The sequence below is a fragment of the Ochotona princeps genome, chromosome 10, assembly GCF_030435755.1.
Source record: "Ochotona princeps isolate mOchPri1 chromosome 10, mOchPri1.hap1, whole genome shotgun sequence".
In the NCBI taxonomy this organism is placed as follows: Eukaryota; Metazoa; Chordata; class Mammalia; order Lagomorpha; family Ochotonidae; genus Ochotona; species Ochotona princeps.
In genome coordinates, this window is record NC_080841.1 from 76,691,623 (window position 1) to 76,708,749 (window position 17,127).

Here is a 17,127-nt window from a genome sequence, read left to right on the forward strand (position 1 = left end):
TAGAATCAATGAAGCCAAATTGAAAGTAGGAGAGTAATTTAAATGGTTCACTGGTTTATGTACTAGGAGTCAGAACTAGTTAAAGAGTAGCAATTACTAGGAATTATTTCAGTCAACAGAAAAAAAAAAATGGGTAAGAGAAGACGACTAGAAAGGTTTCAGACGATCCAAGCAGAAATGGTCAAGAGATTCAGTCAAACTAAGAATCCTGGAGAAAGACTACCCATGTGTGAATCTGCAAGTTTTTCCCATTAGAGGTCAAAAGTAGAAGACTGATTCTGCTGCGCAATCACAAGCACTGTGAGCTCCCAGATGAAACACAGAATGGCAACAGCCAAGATGGAAGATTTTTTTGTAAGGGTCCACTTCTAAGTAAGTATATGCAGACTCAAAGATCCAAAAGCCTACTGGTATCATTGGATACTCCCTTCACTGGGTGGGATCCTGAGGAGGAACACTTAAACACATGTAACAGCTACTTAGAAGACAACACAGATGGTACAAAACATCGATTTCCCAAGAAGCCTGGTCCTTGGAAATGCCTAATGGCTGCTTCTACTTATCTTGTTTTATAGGATTTATTTACATAAACCCCTTTCACACAGCAGGCAATAAACAAAACCTTCAGTAAGCACTGTAATAAACACAATCAAGAAGAGATCTGAGGCAAGAGCTTGATTCCGTGCTTACAATGTCTGCTGGGATTGTCACCTCAATCTGGAACACCCAGATTCAAGCCGTGGCAGTTTGATTCCAATTTGCAACATACACACAGAGTGGAAGACAGTCAGTGATAGCTGACTTGGGTCCCTGCCACTCACAACAGACTGTGGTTGAGTTGTTCCTGGATCTTGTTTAGCCCAGCACCAGTCACTGCATACAGTTGGGGAAGTGAACCAGCAGACAGGCGCTTTGTATTCATCTCCCTTGCCTCACAAAGTAATTAAAAAAAAAAAAAAATGGGCCCGGCGGTGTGGCCTAGCAGCTCAAGTCCTCGCCTTGAACATGCCGGGATCCCATATGGGCGCCAGTTCTAATCCTGGCAGCTCCACTTCCCATCTAGCTCCCTGCTTGTGGCCTGGGAAAGCAGTAGAGGACGGGCCAATGTCTTGGGACCCTGCACCCATGTGGGAGACCTGGAGGAAGTATCTGGCTCTTGGCTTTGGATCAGCGCAGCACTGGCCATTGTGGTCATTTGGGGAGTGAATCATCGGATGGAAGAACTTGTCCTCTGTCTCTCCTCCACTCTGTATATCTGACTTTGTAATGAAAATAAACAGATCTTTTTTTAAAAAATCATGATCAATCAAAATAAGTTCAGTGTGTCTACAGGTAACAGAATGGACTTACACTACTACCACAGAAAGGCCTGCTTGCATGGCTGGCCCTGAGCAGGAAAGGAACTTCAAAGAGTTCCCAGAACCTTCACTGCTTGCTGTGCTTATGCTCACTGTGTACACAACACGGTCTGTGTTGAACATATGCTTTCCAACTCAAAACTGAAATTTTGGTACATATTAGGCCTAGTATGCGTTTATAACTGGCTACATGCAAGAGAAATCTTATGCACTAAATCTCCAGTGAGTTTCTCTGGCACATAAAATGTCACAAATTTGTTGGCAGAAAACTCAGTTCAGATGGACTCTTAGTCCAGCGGGGAGCACTGCACCTCTATTCTCCCACTCTATTCCACCCCTTTAGTTTTGTACACCTGCCCGCGGCAGTAAGTCATGGAAATGACAGTGGCTACCAAATTAGGACAGAAGTTATCTTTCAGAAACACTGAACCTGTGGGTGGTCCTAAGATCTTCAAATACCAGTAACAAAAATAGCAGCAATATTAAGAAAATCTCTGACCAATCAACTAACTAATCTCTCCTTTTCAGACAGATGTTAACTCAATCATTTTTAGATTCACAACTAAACACAAATGAGAAAGAACATGACTACTAGCATTTATACTATGCACAAAGCTGAGATTCCATGGAAATTTCATTATGTTGACAATAATGGAGGGAAGGCCAAAATGAACTCCATCAAGAAGCCTGATTTTGGGACAGCCATTTGACAAAGCAATTACTGATGTTCACACTCCCCATCATCGTGCTTGAGTTTCAAACCCCAGCTTCACTTCACATTCTTGCTTTCTGCTTACACACAGCCTAGAGGTAACTGCTGCTGAGTCAGGACTGTGTCCCTGACAACCATTTGTGAGGCCTAGCACTGAGCACTGGCTCCTGCTCTGGGCAGGACAAAGCTCCCAGGGGGAAATCGGGGGAGGTAATCGGGCAGATTTCTATCTCTACAATTCCAAGAAGAAAGGGGAAAAGGAAGAAACAGCATAAGGAAGGGGAAAAAAGAAAAAGGGAAAGAGAAGGATGGGGAACTCCTATTGCAGAACAGAAAATAAACTGGAAAATTAGTTTTCTTTTTTTTTTTTTTAAAAAGATTTGCTTATTGATGTTTACAAAGTAACATATATAGAGAGGAGGAGAGACAGAGAGGAAGATCTTCCATCCGATGATTCACTCCTCAAGTGACCACAACGGCCGGTGCTGTGCCAATCCGAAGCTAGAAACCAGGAACCTCTTCCAGGTCTCCCACACGGTGCAGGGTCCCAAAGCCCTGGCTGTCCTCAACTGCTTTCCCAGGCCACAAGCAGGGAGCTGGATGGGAAGTGGAGCTACCGGGATTAGAACCGGCACCCATATGGGATCCTGGCTCGCGTTCAAGGCGAGGACTTGAGCTGCTAGGCCACGCTGCCGGGCCCTGGAGAATTAGTTTTAAGAGCAGTGGCCTGAATCAGATGCCCTTCCAACACTTGTCCACAGCAGTTCCTGATTGAGAAGATCTAATCATCCCCAGGACAAAAGTCACACTGAAGCATTGTGGAAAGATGCAATGTGGCCTGGCGTTGTGGTGCGGCATGTCAAGCTGCCAACTGTGATGCTGGCATCCCATGGGAGCACCAACTGTAGTTCCAGCTGCTCTACTTCCTTCTGTAACTGCCTTTCAAATCAATCAATCAATCAATCCTTAGCAAGGAGATGGGTAGCATATTCTGAAGATACATCATACATGAGGTCTACTGACTTCTCTTGACACAAGATCTAGATCTTCATCTACTGGCCAAGTATTACCCTCAATTAATTTTAATTACCTATGAAGAAATGTGAAGTCTCCTACCAGCCTGACAGGAGCTCACTCCCAGACAGGAGCTTTCTGGAGAAGATCCAATCTCACTTTCTATGCAACAGGTTTACCTACACTGCTTGGCAACATCGTAACTCTACTTACAGAACAAAATAACCCTCTGAAGAAATGGGCAAAGAAAATGGAATTTTTCAACAGAACATATTCAAATGGCTAACAGATGTAAAAAAATAAACAGAACCCCTAGCTATCAGAGAAATACAAATAAAAACTACACTGAGGTTTCAGTTAATTCCAGTGAGAATGGCTTACATTCAGAACTCTACTAACAATACCTGCTGGCATGGATGGGGGAAGAAAGGCACCCTACTTTACTGCTGCTGGGAGTGTAGGCTAGTACAACTACTATGGAAAGCAGTATAAAAAGCAGTAAGAGAACTGAAAATTGATCTGCCATATGACCCAGCTATCCCACTTCTGGGAATATATCCAAAGGAAATGAAAAAGGGACCCGTAATCCTATATTCACAGCAGCACAATCGACAACAGCAAAGACATGGAAACAACCCAGATGCCCATGAAAAGAAGAGTAGATAAACAAACTGTGGTACATCTACTCCATGGAATACTACTCTACTATTAAAAAAGAACAAAATTCTACCATTTTTAACAAAATGGTCCCAAATGGAGAACATCATGCTCAGTGAAATAAATCAATCTCAAAAGGACAAACATCCTATGTAAAATGCAAGAGATATAGAGGCAAACATGCATGTACACACAGTCATCTAGAGGAAGTATGTAAAAGAGACTATCATATCGAGATGTAAAGACACAACGCAGCATGAATCTCTGCTTCCAAATCAAAGATAGACTCCCAAGGGAACAAATGGATCTTGACAATAAGATGCTAGACTGTATGCCATTATCCATACCTACAATGTCAGGATACATGTAAATCACAAAACAATGGACTTATAGCTGTTTCTGAAGGTTATACTATTGTAATGATGTGGGGAAAATCAGTAGGGAAAGGCAACTGGGTGCAGGAGGGGAAAATTCCTGAGCCTGGAACAGTTCATAAAACAAACCTTCCAACTACAAGAAAAAAAACAACAACCCTGTAATTAGTATAATAATAAACTCATTTATCATAACATCCAAATTAAGAAAAAAAGGCGAGTGAAATAACAATTGATTTCTGGATAGCAGTATATCCAAAGAACATAAAACTTGAACTCAGAATTTCAGTCCCAAATCCAAAGATCATTCAAGTGCTCAAAGTAAGACAAATATACATGCTGCTGGGGCCAACAAGGTGGCTCAACAGGCTAACTCCTCCACCTTCAAGCACTGGTATCCCATTTGGGCGCTGGTTTGTGTCCTAACTACTCCACTTCCCATGCAGCTCCCTGCTTACGGCCTGAGAAAGCAATAGAGAATGGCCCAAATGCTTGGGACCCTGCGCTCGTGTGGCAGACTTGGACGAAGCTCCTGGCTTCAGACCCACCAGACGGAAGGGAAGATCTTTCTATATATAATCCCGTACCGTTAACAAACTAACAGGATTTTATGCTTATGCTTACAACTTGAAGAACTTCAAAACATGAGAAGTTCATCCAGTGCTTAATTTAAGACATGAAATAGAACTCCAACAACATAAGACACTAGTTGCACATGGCAAGGGTCAAGTAAACTGAATGTGCTCTTTTAACCAATAGTTTTATTAGAACATGGTTGCAGCCAACCATAAAAGCATTATGTATGGCTATCTTCGCTTTTTTAGTTGCAAAAGAAACTCTATGTCCAACAAGACTACATTATCTAGTCCAGAATATAATAATATAAAAGACTGATCTGTTCCTTGACAAAATCTCCAATATCTGAAAGGTAATTTAGAATCCCTAGTTGCCATCCTCTGAAGTTTCAGATGCAAAATCCTAAGACGATCAAGCCATAGAGCCTGCAGTCTGAGGCAGTCGGAACTCTTGGGAGAGGACTCTGAAAAAGGTGCTGAGTTGTGCAAGCAGACCTGACTGACCAGAAACAGAGATTACATTCCCCCTGCTCATTGAGGAAAGGGAACTCAGGCAGACACCGGAAGAATGACACACAATTCTGTACACGCAGAAGGACGCACAAGCCAATCAACGGATGCAAGATCCATCTCTCCTCTTGAAAATCTACCTTTCAAATATACAAATAAAGAAGAAGAAGAAAATCAATTCCAGGTATTGAACATTGGTAACGGCTGGGACACAAGTGTCCCATACCCAAGGACCTGCTTCAAACTGTAGCTTCCTGCTGAGGTGCAGGAGCAGCATGAGACCCGGAACCAATGGAATTCCAGATTCCTGGCTTCAGTCTGATCCAACCCTTACAGAATTTAGAAAATGAACCAATGGATGGAAGCTCTCTCTCTATGCCTACATTTCAAATGGAACTATATTTACGGGGAAGAAAGCTGGTTGCAGACATTAGTCACCTTGGATTTAATCGCATTGCTGACTATTCAGCTGCACTGCTCTAGACAAGCAGGGACGAGAAGGCCCACTGACATTCAGGGCGAGTGCTTAGGGAGTGCTAGAACCTCGCTGTGCTTAGCACAGTAGGCTCAATTCTCTAAGAAAACAACCCAGAATGGAAGATGGCCTCAGTGTTTGGGCCCCTGTTCTCCATTTAGGAGACCCAGAAGCTCCTGGTCGTAACCTGGCCCGGCCCAGCCTGGCTGAGCCCTGGCAGTTGTGGCCATTTGAGGAGCATATCAGCAGATGAAGAGCTTTCTTACTCTTTCAAACAGACAGACAAATCTGAAAAGAGGTACCGCATTTTGCACATGACTCTTGTCTAGCTTGGATCAAACTCTGCATCAAATCCTAACCCTATAGGACACTCTGAATAGACAATGTTACATGACTATACAGATCTGGAAACACTTGGTATATGACTCCACAATAACTGTATTTTAGTTTGGTAATTTTCAGAAATCTATGAACATTTAGCCTGTGAGTAGTTAGAAGCTGAGAGGGACAATCAGAGGGACAGAATGGTTAAGACATCCCAAGCAGGCCAGCTGGTAACAAGGGCACGATATTGTATCAGCGACTTTAAGTTTCTTTCTTACAAATTTAATTGCCAAGAAGGGGCAGGGGTGCTGGAGTCAGGGGTAAAAGAATAGTTTTTTACCATCTGCTGGCATACACCTACAACAGCCAAGAACAGGGATTCAATGCAGGCCTCCCTTAGGGTTAGCAAGGACCCAAATGCTTGGTTACCAACGACACAATGCTAGGGCTTGAATCCAGTTACTTGTCCATGGGAAGAGGGCATTCTGAGTGGTGGCTTAACCCCTATTTACAACCATCTGCCGCTTAGCTCTCAATTTTTTACAAGAAAATCCTGCAGAATATTTTTTTAAAGGGGTAGTTAAGGTCTAACTAGGCTAAAAACCACTCAGCAACAAGAACACTCCATTGGGCAAGATTTCAGAGTGTGTGTGTGCTGGGCTAAATAAAAACGAGACCACCCAACCTATGGTCACCTTCAATGGCAGACACTTAGCCTGGTGGTTAAGATGTCAACAGGGATGCCAGTTCTCCTGAGTTTTGTTCATGAAGCCAAGGTCCGGCTCCAGTAGAGCCTAGGAGACAGCTGGGGGCAGCTCAATGGCTGGGCACTACCACTCTGTGTTTCCAGGATCGAATTCTTGGCTCCCAGCTTTGGCTGGACCAGCCTCAGTTCCAGTAGGTATCCAGGGAAGAGAATCCTCTCTGTAGGTCTGCCTTTCGAAATCATCAAAGTTTAAAACCACTAGAAGTCTAGAATGCTGTTACTCTCTTGGGACTCTGCATTGAAGGACCAGTCAACACTTTTACAGTCAGTCCATCCCTTCTACTTTACTTTCTCTGCTTCTCAACCTCAGCTCTCAGTCCTCAGAAAAGCTGTTCTTCACCACCCAATCCAAGCAAACACACCCAGCACTTACTTATCCTCAAAAACTGTCATGTATTGTCATCAAACTACACACCACAGAACTCCTAATCTTCTTTTCATTTAAATTAGCTAAATGGTAGACTAAGGAAGGAAGGGATAGCTGAGAAAGTATAGGTTAATATGAAAAGTAAATTAAATTTTATGAAAACTTTGCAAATATTAAGTTTCTGAAAAGGGTGAGTATGCAATAAAATTGAGAACTTACTTTTTTTTCCTAGGTGGGTACCTGCAAAATTTACAATAGCAGGGAGAATGTCAGGCTGTGTGAGGTTTGAAAGTCAGCAAACGGATACTGGGTCTTTAAGTTGAACATTTAATGCTATACATATCCAAAAGGCCCTTAGCACAAAAAAAGGGTTCCCATTCCTGCATGGTATAGCAAACAAAAGATTAACAGAAGTAGGCCCAGGTGTGCCTATAGGTGTCTCCAAGCAAGTTTACCATATGGCTTTCATCAAATAAACAAGAAGTTAACCAACTTCAACTTTGGAAGCCACATGGCTCTCAAAAAATTTGGGAGCAATGAAAACAAACATAAGAGGATCCATTATGAAACCAACAGATTTCACCTGTGTTCAGTGATGACCCTCAGTGTCACTGAGGGAAACCCCTGTGAGCAGTAACATGCAGGGTGGCAGCAGTCCCTCAAGGACAGCAGTCGGACGGGAGCTAAGGCTCCTCTGTGTGATCGGCTCACAGGAGGGTGCAGCAGAGGCGAGGTGGAGAGCTTTTCAGGGCCGTGGATGCTCAATCAAGGAAAATACATTTCACCTTCCGATAATAGGTCTGTATTATATATTGAAAGATGCTGAAACTGCCATAATCACTGAATGAAACCCATGCCATGGTAGGAAATATTCCTGCACTCATGGAATATCTTCCATCCTTTGACTATAAAGAAGATGGAGGTATTACACATCAACTTCTGGAGCTAGCACTGTGGTATAGTGGGTTAAGCCACCACCTAAACAGCTTTAGGTCCTGGCTTCAACTAGTTGTTGTAGCCATTTAAGGAGTGAACTAGGAGATAGAAGAATTTATCTTCTGTCTTCTTTCCTTTCAAACAAAATCAAGCAACCTGCAGGTTCTTGGACCCTGTGAGTCATATAGCACCACTTAAATTAAGTAAGCAATGTAGACAATCTTTAGAGATAAACTGCCAAAAAGTTGTGTAGGGGTGGGTGCTGTGGCATAGCAAATAAAGCAGTCACCTGCAGCACCAGCATCCCCAAATGGGTGACAGCTCAAGCTTCTTGCTAACTCATCTGAGAAAGAAGCAGAGGATGTTCTTAGACCCCCTGAAGCCCCTGACTCCTGCTTTTGGATCGGCACAGTTCCAGGTACTGTGGCCATTTGGGAAGTGAACCAGAGGATGGAGGATCGGTCTTTCCCTCTATCCCTGTTAAGTCCGCTTTTCAACAAATAAATATGATTCTAAGAAAGAACACAAGAGAAGGAAACTGCAGTAGTGACAAATACTATGTGTAACAAAACTTCACAGGTGCGGCACAATAGTTCAGTTGGCTAATGCTTTCTTTACCTGCAAGCGCCAGCATTCCCTATGGGTATTAGTTCTTGTCCCTGCAGCTCCAGCTCCACTTCCCATCCAGCCCGCTGTTATATCCTTAGAAAACAGCAGTTGGGAAGCCTGGAAGAGGCTTCTGGCTCCGGACTGCTCATCTCTGGGCATTTTGGCCATGTGGGGTGTAAATCAGCATATGGAAGATCTTTTTCTCTATCTCCCCTCTTTGTGACCTCTATCTTTCTAACAAAAGTAAATTAATCGTCAAAACAAATAAACTTCAAAATTGCAGCTGTTGTGACAAAGCAAAACAAACAAACAAAACCCATTAAGACACAGTATCTGTAAAACCTACTGAAAAAACTCCACTTGGGACCTTCGTACATTCTTCCAGCCTCTATTAGCTGTATCAATATAAATTGGAATATGCTTTTCCAACACACATGACATTACAGAGAGGTATAATATGTCAGAGCGGCTGCCCTCAATGGCACTTCGGGTTTGTTCTCTAGGTGAGACCCGTTGTTCACGGCTGTTGCTCTTACTCTCTGTAGCTGTACACACAGCAGCATCCACTCTCACAACCCACCTCTTCCGACTACCAGGCCAGGCATGGGATGTACTCTGGGTGCAGCTGGTGAGCACCTAACCACCACTCTATGTTTATGCGCTCTCCAACTATAGAAGGAAACACTGTCTCATGAACTCCCATAGACAAATACAAACGTGACAAATCAAAGTACAAAAGCTAGCAAGTATTTTAACTGAAATAAGCGCAGAATGGTTAGCGCTGTGGGAAATGAACTTTCAACAAATCTGTTTTGGACTTCTACAATCCTCCGTCCACTTAACCTGTGCTACTTACAGCTTTAGTAAGACCGAACTGACAGGAAAAGTTTTATGGTAGAACTGTTTCAAAGCTCAGGAATTAGGTAAATCTGTCCAGAAACAAGATCAGTCACAAAAGTAACTAACTGTAAAATTCCAGCCTAGATACCAAGAACCCCCAAGAACTCACAGTTCTCCACCTGTTAGCCCAGAAATGCATCATCACTCAATAGTCAGAGGTATGAATGCTTTCTGAAATGCTAATTTTTTGAAAATCTACTACCAAAATTTATTCAAAGAAGGTGATAAAATTCAACCAGACTTCAACAACACATTAGCAATTAGCAACAGGAATGTTTCCTTAATATGAAAAAGAATTAAATTCCCAAAGGCATAATTTTACATAAAGCATTCACCATCAGGCCTATTTTTACCACTAAGAAGTATATTCTTGGGAAGTTCGTTTTTGTGATTTTTAGTTTCAAAACTGCAGCAGCCAAGTCTGTGCCAGGCTGAAGACACAAGTTCCAAACTCACTGTAATCTCCCACATTGCTACAAGGACCCAAGCGTTACAGCCTCGCACTCTAATATGGACATGAAGCCCCAAGTAGTCTCTTCAACATTACCAGCTTTTTGCTACATGAAAATAACTATACCAAAACATTAAAACAACTGTCTTTATCAATTTTGCTACTTAACACCTATGAAAAATTTCAGTTGACAAGATAGTGCCTCAACTTTTTTTTAAACAATACATGTATAGCATGTGTAATCAGAAAGAAATTCATGCTTTCTACCTTGTTGCAGTCCATAACTCACATGATCTCAATTTGAACGAATTACTGACTTAAAAAGCCAGGGGTCAACAACTGAAATAACTGTTTATCCACTTTAACAAACTGCATCTCTTAAAAAACAAAAGGGGGGGGGGTGGTGACATTGTAGCCTAACAGCTTAAGTCCTTGCCTTGCATGCGCTGGGCTCCCAAATGGGCGTTGGTTCTAATCCAGCAGCCCCACTTCCCACCCAGCTACCTGCCTGTGACCTAGGAACACAGTCCAGGACGGGTCAAAGCCTTGGGACCTGCACCCCACCAAGAGGAGACCCGGAACAGGCTTTGGGCTCCTGGCTTTGGATTGGTGCAGCTCCGGCCATTATAGTCACTTGGGGGGTGAATCAAAGATGGAAGATCTTCTCTGTACACCTGCTTTTGCAGTAAAAATAAATATTTCTTTTTTTAAAAAAGATTTATTTATTTTATTGAAAAGTCAGATGTACAGAGAGGAGGAGAAACAGAGAGGAAGATCTTCAGTCCGATGATCCACTCCCCAAGGGACCGCAACGCCCAAAGCCAGGAGCCAGGAGCCTGGAACCTCTTTCGAGGTCTCCCAAGTAGGTGCAGGGCCCCAAGGGTTTGGCCCACTCTCTACTGCCTTCCCAGGCCACAAGCAGGGAGCTGGATGGGAAGTGGAGCTGCCAAGATTAGAACCGGTGTCCGTATGGGATCCCGGCGCGTTCAAGGCGAGAATTTTAGCAGCTACACTGTCACGCCGGGCCTAAAAATAAATACATCTTAAAAACAAAACAAAACAAAACTGGAGAATCAAGGTGGCGGAATAGGGTAAGGACACTTTTAAATGGATGGACAAACATTTAATCAGGATGAAGCAGTGAGGACACATTCCAGGAAATAGGAAAAGGACAGAGCAACAGCAGAGGGGTACCTGGAGACTGACAGACACAGGAAAGCAGTGGACACATAGCATGGTGTTGCAGTGACTGATACTCCAGTGGCATTCGGCTAACGGCAATCAGAACTCCACCAGCAATAAGGTGGGAAGGGACTTTCACTGGGAGCTTGTCCGTCCTGCTAGTACGCTTGATTTGACCAGGAGCAGAGAGAGACAGAGCAGCAGATCTTGGATGGGCAGTATGAGAACAGCGTGAATTTCACAGACCAGTCAGCCCCCTAGAGTTGAATTGGGTGCCATTTTGCTTAAGGAGGCAAAGGCAAGGGAAAGGACTGAGCATACGCTGAGCTGGGAGTGAACTCATTTCAGACTCAGTGAACTGCAGCAATGTGGCATTCTACAGGTTCCACCTAAGACAGGTCTGGGTAGCCCTCAGACCTGATGGCCAGAAGATCAAGAACTCTAGTAGTTGTACATTAGGCGCCATTTTGTACCGTGTGGCAAAAGCTTTAAGAGTGCAGGGGACAACAGTGAGTTGTGCATGTGCTGAGCTCGCAAGAACTCACTGAGCTCAGTGCATTGCACTGGTCCCACAGGAAAATAATACGGACTGTGGCATCATACTGGTCAAAATAGGTCCGTGTGACACCCAGACTCAACAGTCAACAGGTTCCGGCAAGACCAGCACCAACAACAACCTAGCTATATAGGACACCTTGCGGTCTCCCTAATCCTGGGACCTGCTCCAACCGGAAGTGGAAGAAAGGTTGTACAGACAATGGTGCAGCCTTAGCACGGTATCACAAGAGGTGGAAATTGGTGAGCCAGGAGTTGGGGCTACGGAGTTCTTTGTGGAAATCTAACATAAAAACCCAGACCTGGAACTTGCAGCAGGGAGTGGCACAACTGACTGCAAACAAAAAGCCTTGCACCCATTGCAGTAAGTAAAATCAAACTGTATACCTGTGGGTGACAGAGCTTAGAAACCTGCCCCAAGGAGAAGACTCTGCTAACCAGAAGTACAATGACCAAGAGCAAAAGAAGAGACAAAGGCACAATGAATATTACTGAAAACTCCCCTGCAAATGAGCAAAAGCCTATGCCAACCTCAGAGTTAACTGAGGAAAACATCAAGAAAATAGGGGACACAGAATTCAGAAAACTCATTTTAAAGCTTCTGATCAACAATGAGAAGCACATACAAGAGTTCAAAGAATTTAAGGAATATTTTACACAAGTAATAGTAGCAATAAAGCAAATCAAGACTCATATATCAGAAATTAAGAACAGAGTAGGGGCCCAGTGCTGTGGTCTATCTGCTAAATTCCTTGCCTTGAACGTGCCAGGATCCCACATGGGCACCAGTTTTAATCCCAGCAGCCCTGCTTCCCATCCAGCTCCCTGCTGTGGCCTGCGAAAGCAGTCTAGGACGGCCCAAAGTCTTGGCACCCTTCACCCGTGTGGGAGACCTGGAGGAGGTTCCTGGCTCTTGGCTTCAGATCAGCGCAGCATGATCTGAAGATCAGCGCAGCGGCTGTTGCATTCACTTGGGGAGTGAAACATCGGATGGAAGATCTTCCTCTCTGTCTCTCCTCCTCTCTGTATATCTGACTTTGCAATAAAAATAAATAAATCTTAAAAAACACACACACAGTAGAGCAAATGAAAAGTACAGTGGAGAGTCTCCAAAATAGAATGAAGCAAGCAGAAGAAAGAATTTCAGAATTGAAAGATATTTCCAGTCATCGGGGAAGCAAACAAAAGCTGGAAGCAGAGCTGGATCAGGCCAAAAAAAGTATTCAAGAATTGAAAGACACTATTAAGAGACCTAATATAAGTGTTATGGGAGTCCCAGTAGGCACAGAAAGAGAAACTGGTTTTACAAATGTATTTAATGAAATAATAAAGGAAAATTTCCCTAATCTAGAGAAAGAATTGGAAAACAAGATCCAGGAGGGTCACAGAACTCACAAGAGGCTTGATCAAAAGCAATCTTCACCAAGACACATGATAATCAAGCTCTCTTAAATTGAACATAAGGAAAAGATCCTTAAATGTGAATGTGAAAAAAATCATCTGACATATAAAGGAATGTCAATTAAACTCACAGGAGACCTCTCACAGGAAACTCTACAGCCAAGAAGAGAATGGAGTGACATATTCCAGATTCTGAAAATAAAAAATCGTTAGCCCAGGATAACATACCCAGCAAAGCTTTCTTTTGTCTTTGAAAACGAAATAAAATTCTTCCACAGTAAAGAAAAATTGAAAAAATCTGCCTCTTCCAAACCTGCCCTACAAATGATACTTCAGGATGTTCTCTTGACAGAGAAGAGGAATAGCACCCACCGAAACCAAAGGCAAATGGGAAATCCCAGTAAAATGACAACAGAAGACTAAATCAATGAACAACTCATTCCTAAAATGACAGGACCAAAGTACCACCCATACATATTAACCCTGAATGTAAATGGCTTAAGCTCAATCAAACATCACAGACTAGTAGGCTGGATTAAAAAACAAAATCTACCTATTTGTTGTCTAGAAGAGACACATTTCACCAACAAAAATCAACGGAAAATATCGCATGGGTTTTGATGTTTTTCGTTAGTTTCATCTCTTCAAAACACTTTCTTCTGGTTAAATTCCTCACTGATTCACAGATCATACAGTAGCACCATTTTCTACAAGAAGGTTCTTGATTTTCATTTCTTCAACTACACGTTAGTCATTTAGTAGCATGTTATTTAACTTCATGCTGTTGTTAATTTCTTTTTTCCTCCTGATACTGATTTTGTTTTGTGGCTTTTCATTTAAGGGGATGTATAGTAACTGTGTAATGGAGACTGTCCTATCTAGTAACATATTACTTAACTTCATGACATTGTAAATTCCTGTTTTTTTTCTACTGTTGATTTTGCATTATGACTTTAAATTTAAGGGGATGTACAGTACCTGTGAAATGGAGACTAACATATCCAGATGTGAGGACACAATGTAGTATGCATTTCTACTTCCAAACAAAGATGGACTTACAATGAAACTGTTTACTATACCTTGACAATAGGATGCTGGACTCTCTGCCATTGTCCATGCCCACAATGATGGACATATGACTGTGTATGAATAACTATACTTTAGTAATGATATAGAGGAACTTGGTGGGGTGGAAATTGGAGCTGGGATAAGGGAACTACCAGGAGCCTATGGAACTGTATCATAAAATGGTAATAATAATAAATAAAAATAAATAAAATTAAAAAACAAAACAAAAACATTCCATCAATCAGGGAGAGCCGCAGTGACAGTGTAAAATGTATTACCAGCAAATGTGCACACACACAATGGGCAGCACAGTTATCTCTATTTGCCCTCCACGCCACCTAGCCTAAGCAGACAACAGTAGTAAGAGAAATGCAACCAAATCCTGACCAAGCAGAAGGGAACAGAACAGACATGGCACTGAAAGGGCAGGAAAGCAGCAGACAAGGATACTATGCAACTACCAGGCTTTTCTGTCTACCTAACCTTTGCTCAGACCTCTACATGGGATCCATACAAAGTTGGCAAAGTTGAAAACTGCCCAACCTCTGCACTTAATTACTCTGCTTTCCAAGTACACACTTTTGAGACCTCTTTCTCTGACACCAAAGGCAGAGTAACATGCCAGCCACCCAGCTGCTACGCCCACCACACAGGCACTAGACAGAATGACTTTACTTGGGACAATCCCCAGGAAGCTTGTCCCGACAGTCTGCACAGACTTAAACTGGTGGAGGGGAGAGGGAACACAGATGAAGAAAGTAAATTTCAGGACAAGAACACAAACTGCAAAAGATGAAATACAGGTGAGGCCATGCACAAAGCACATGAAGAGTAGCTAGGAAAAAATAAAAGAAACTTACCAGATTAAAAAAAATCGAAATTACATGAACCACCAGGGACAAAAAAAAAAACAAACACAGAGCTAGCACCAAGCACGCCAACAACAGAGGAAGAGGGGAACACTTGGAATTCTTCCTACCCAGAACTCGAAGGTCTGGTAAAGCAAGCAAGCAGAGAGGGCACCCTTGTGGGTATGATGCAGAACTTCCCCAAGGAAGCCCACTACAGACCATGAACAAACACCACCCATACGCAAGTTTCTGGATTTCAGACATTTAAAACTCCAAAAACACGGCAAGGAGGACAAAGGAGCCATGTCCTATACTAAAAGGAGAAGGCTGTGACTCAGAGAATTTTTTCAAGTCAATCAATCAGTCAGTCCCGAGTAATATCGTAAAGGAACGACATTGCCAGATACATAAGAATTTAAAAACTGCATTACTCATAAAAGAGGGCCCTACCAAACACAATCACAATATCAAAAACGGCCAGTCTGCAAATAGAGTGGCTGTACTCTGAACTGTTGCAGTGTGCACAAAATCTAGCCACCTACTTCCTTTATCTGTCATCAACAGCTACTCTTATGATCAAGCTCTTATTTCAATAACTGTTACTTAATTTGGGCCAAATAACAAGGTTCACAGTAAATTCTGGCCATACTTTAAGCTTTACAGTTGTTTTATAAAAACAGTAAAAGTGGGCTCGGCGGTGTGGCCTAGTGGCTGGGGTCCTCGCCTTGATCCCATATGGCTGCTGGTTCTGGTCCTGGCAGCTCCACTTCCTCTCTGTCTCTCCTCCTCTCAGTGTGTCTGGCTTTGTGATAAAAATAAAATAAATCTTAAAAAAAATTAATTAAAAACAGTAAAAGTACTCTTCACCACCCCCCATGCAACACCCACACCCTGCATTCATTCAACATTTACTTTACTGGATATTAACTGCAGGAGAAAACTGAGCTAAGGCACCCACAGAACCAAACAGAAATTATTCCTCTCTGGTGTTCATCAAACAAAACTGAGGCTTTTTTTTTTAATATTAAGATTCCTCGCCCCACCCTAACACTTAATAATCTTGTACTTTTCAGATGTGCTTCAACTTTCCAGGTGATTCTGAAAGACAGGCTTAGGAACTACACACCTGCTACAGAACAACAAATAGTACAATCCCTTGAGCTCCTAAATCCTCAGAGGTCAAGCAACATTCAGTACTGCACTTTAGTCTTTTTTTTTTTGGCTTTTTATATCAGCAGTTTATTAGCTATGGAACTTTGTTAGAAAGGTCAGACTGAAAACAGAATAGCTGAAGTGCCTCTATACATCCTGTAAAACAATGCTGAACACCCAACAGTGTTCCACTGTATGTACTGACTTTGCACAGTAAGACAATGTGCTTACATTATTCTGTAAATAAAAGGAGTGGCAAGTCTCATATTTTCTCACTCCACATTAGACATCAATATTAAATCAATCAACATGCAGTAATTAAACTTCCTTTCTTTACAAAGTTCAGATATTTGTGTAATAGTCTATAACAGCCTACAAAGTATCTGGAGAAGACAACAAAAAGAAAATTTCTAGCAGCAGTAATAGTATGTAATAATACACATTGATCCTGGGCAACAAAGCAGATGTTCTTGTTTCTAATCACCATTAAGCATTTCAGATGGGTGGGCACACAGTCCAGCAGGGAAAGATACCACTTGGGATGGCCACATCTCCTACAAGACTGCCAAGGTTTGAGCCCTGGGTCAGCTCTCAATTCCAGCTTCCTGATAATACACACTCTGGGAGGCAACAGGTAATGGTTCAAGGACTGAAGTCCCTATCAGTCCAGTGAGAGACCCAGAGGGAGTTCCTAGCTCCAAGCTCCAGCCCAAGTCAGCCCAGCCACGGCTGGTACAGCATCTGGAATGAGACCAGTAGATGGAAGATTACTCTTCGAAAATCAAAATGTTGAATATTTTGAGACCTATTCATTCAAAAGAGTTAAACAGAAGGGAGGAGAGGACAGGGCAGTTTCCATTTACTGGCTCTAATCCCAAGACGGTCAGCAT

At 42.6% G+C, this 17,127-nt stretch overlaps 1 protein-coding gene across 5 annotated transcripts in view; it reads right to left on the reverse strand.

Moving 5' to 3' along the window:
• WAC (WW domain containing adaptor with coiled-coil) overlaps nt 1-17,127 on the reverse strand; it is an 82,128-nt gene that overhangs the window by 32,051 nt on the left and 32,950 nt on the right. The gene's annotated exons all lie outside the window — the stretch shown is intronic.